This window comes from Galeopterus variegatus, unplaced genomic scaffold (assembly GCF_000696425.1).
Source record: "Galeopterus variegatus unplaced genomic scaffold, G_variegatus-3.0.2 Scaffold3, whole genome shotgun sequence".
In the NCBI taxonomy this organism is placed as follows: domain Eukaryota; kingdom Metazoa; phylum Chordata; class Mammalia; order Dermoptera; family Cynocephalidae; genus Galeopterus; species Galeopterus variegatus.
The window spans coordinates 1,161,886-1,165,343 of NW_007726114.1; the positions used below are offsets into that span (position 1 = coordinate 1,161,886).

The 3,458-nt window shown below is 43.3% G+C and overlaps 1 protein-coding gene across 4 annotated transcripts in view; it reads right to left on the reverse strand.

Moving 5' to 3' along the window:
• PHF20 (PHD finger protein 20) overlaps window positions 1–3,458 on the reverse strand; it is a 164,271-nt gene that overhangs the window by 101,381 nt on the left and 59,432 nt on the right. The window contains exon 1 of one of the 4 annotated variants that reach the window (XM_008569409.1): window positions 2,040–2,068. The exons of the other annotated variants lie outside the window; for them this stretch is intronic. The gene's annotated coding sequence lies outside the window, so the exon portion shown is untranslated. Of the gene's footprint in view, window positions 1–2,039; window positions 2,069–3,458 lie in introns of those variants that run through there. 4 annotated transcript variants of the gene reach the window in all.

Here is a 3,458-nt window from a genome sequence, read left to right on the forward strand (position 1 = left end):
AGGGGGCGCAGTGTTGTGCAAAAGTGGAAGGGAGACTTTTTGCAGTATATCTCTTAATACTTTCTTATTTCTCAACTATATAAATGTATAGCTCATTCCAAAAATAAATGAATAGTTACAAATAATATTGTATGCAATTTTTCTCTTAAATACACTTTTATTAATCAGATTGCTATTCTAGATAGAAAGTTTGTGCTCTATCTACATTTTCTCCCTACAACTTCGATTTGCACCATTTCCTTCCTTTCTTGTATCTGCACCAAAGTACTGTGCTGTCCTAATAAACCTGTGCTACCTAAATGAACAGGCCTGCATTCTTCTGTCTGTATACTGTATCCTCTTCAATCCTACACTACTATCCTCTAAGGCAGGTTGCTTAATTTTAACCTATCACAGTACCTTGCACATTCTGGGCACTCAATAAATGTTCAGCAAATGAACTCTGCTCTCCCTGTTCTTGCCAAAGGTCATGTGTCCTGTACATTTTTCAATGCCAAGGTTCTCAGACTCCGGCTACGCTTTACAATTTTAATCACTCCCCTAGTTCAGGCTCCTATCACTGTGAGGACTGACAGGGTATGGCTTTCAAAATTTCTAACAGTACTATGTATACATTAATTGTTCAAAAATATTAATAGAAAGAATAAACATCCTGAAACTAGTCTTCCCACTCCAATCCAACTGACAGCTGCTATAAATACAAGATGTCTTGACAGTATACTGGCTATTTGTGTGATCTGATAAATTTAGTAGTACAATTAGGAGAGAAAAAAAAGATTGCCTGTATCTATTCCTCTCTGTAAAATGAAAAGGAGGACATGGGAATTTCAATTATATAAAGCTTTCCTTCTCATTCATTCAGCCTACCAGAGGCTAGTGAACCTCTCTAAAACAGCGTAATCTATCTTAACATACTCCTATTCAAACCCCTTTCTTTAATGGTTTACTATCTCTAGCAACAGTTTTCAAACACAGGGTCTTTTTTTTGTCTTTTTTGGTCTTTTTTTGTCTTTTTCCGTGTCTGGCAACGGATCGCAACCCTCAGTGTTGCCCCCGTACCGGACCGGGGACCGGGAGCGGGATCGCAACCCTCGGTGTTGCTCCCGCGCCTCGCTCAGCCAGTGAGCGGGAACCGGTCTGTATGTGGGATCCGAACCCTCAGGCGGGAGCGCCGCCGCACTTCCCAAGCAGCGCACTTATCCAGTGCGCCACCAGGCCGGCCCCAAACACAGGGTCTTTGAACTAATGTAGGGAATTAATTTTTCAAAGAACTAAATTTATTTAATTTATAGAAGTTTTCTTTATACTGAAATCACATTCTTTCTAAATTTCTGGTATTTAAATATACCTTTAAAACTAAAACAATGGGGGCCGGCCCGGTGGCGCACTGCTACAGTGCGCCGCTTGGGAGCATGGCGGCGCTCCCGCCGAGGGTTCGGATCCCACATACAGACCGGTTCCCGCTCACTGGCTGAGTGAGGTGTGGGAGCAACACCGAGGGTTGCGATCCCGTTGCCGGTCCCGGTCCGGTACGGGCGCGACACTGAGGGTTGCGATCCGTTGCCGGACACAAAAAAAGACAAAAAGGAAAAAAAAAAAAAACTAAAACAATGGGGGCCGGCCCGGTGGCGCACTGCTACAGTGCGCCGCTTGGGAGCATGGCGGCGCTCCCGCCGAGGGTTCGGATCCCACATACAGACCGGTTCCCGCTCACTGGCTGAGTGAGGTGTGGGAGCAACACCGAGGGTTGCGATCCCGTTGCCGGTCCCGGTCCGGTACGGGCGCGACACTGAGGGTTGCGATCCGTTGCCGGACACAAAAAAAGACAAAAAGGAAAAAAAAAAAAAAACTAAAACAATGGCAACTCTTTGTTTTTAATAGCCTTAATATTATGTAGCCATTAAAAAGAATGATGCGGTTCTACAGACTGATTTTAAAAGATCTCTAAAGAAAAATGGGGGGAAAAAACTCAAGATGTAAAATAGTATTTAAAAGCACTACCATTTATTTGGGGGAGGGGAGAGCGAATACGTTCATACCTGTTTTTAAATGCGTGGGCTATCTCTGGAAGGATGATCAAGCAACCCGGTTTGCCTCTTGGGAGGGGAACTGGATAGTTAAGGAATGGGAGAGGAAGTATGAGACTTATTTTATTCAATGTATTTCCTTTTGTATGTTTTGAATGTTGTACCATGAGCACGTATTAACTATTTATTTATAAGTATATAATTAGATACTTATTTTAAATATCCTTATTTGGCAAAATAAAAAGTTGGCAACCTCAGGACAAACGCCATTTTGAATTTGCACTGGTCAGTGCCTCTAAAAGTCTGGGAAGTCAGGATCCACAGAATCAAGTCTGAACTCCCAGGCCAGCAACTCCATTGCACACACTCAGATCTGAAGGGGTCTCTGCTCCCTCAGCTAGCCTAAAGCCTCTCCCTTGATTAAAAAACATCACTGGGCACAAATATCCCACTGTCTGCAGACCTAAACAAACCTCTCCAGGAGGCTCAATAATAACCAAGGGGCAAAGTTTCCTAAAGAGAAAAGTGGTACTCCCTACCTCCCTAAAGTGACAAGGATGCAAAGTCACTCACGGGAGGTGGGAGACCCAACTGCAGTTCAGAGAAGGAGGAGGCAGCAAAGACCATCTTAGAGATCAACCCAGTAAGACTTGGTGTATCACAATTGCTACCAGACTTAGGGACAGCTCAGCTTCATCAGTCAACAGGACTTTATTAAGTGCCTTTCATCTGGCCAGAAAATTCCTGGTCTTGGAAGGGATTATATACACATATGTGCTCTGGCCCTGCCCTTGAGGAGAACTAGACACATAAACCGATTAAGCTGTAAAACTATTAAGTTGAAACACACGAAATTACTAATAATCAGCTGCTTTTTACCTACCAAAATAGTAATTTTACCTGGTTCAACCTGAATATTTGGACAATCATAAGGCAGGCTAGAGAAGATGAAGCAAGGTTAACAAAAAAAGATGTGAATGGAATTTGTACAGGCAGAAAGGGAAAGAGAATTTCTAACTTCAACATGTAACTAACTAATAGCCACTGATGGATGAGACTCTAGTTTCCAAACTAACCTTGCAGCTGGGAGTCACATTTCTCATCAATGGGAATATCAGCCTGAAAGGAGCAGATATTAAAAAACAAACTGACAACAAAAGTTAGCTCTGGGGAAAGGAGCCAAAAGACTTTTGCTTATAGTTTGAATTTTTACAAGAATTCAGTCACATATTACTGTGTAAGTATAAAATAAATACTTTAAATTCTTTTTTTTTTTTTTGTCTTTTTCCGTGTCCAGCAACGGATCGCAACCCTCAGTGTCGCCCCCGTACCGGACCGGGACCGGCAACGGGATCGCAACCCTCGGTGTTGCTCCCGCGCCTCGCTCAGCCAGTGAGCGGGAACCGGTCTGTATGTGGGATCCGAACCCTC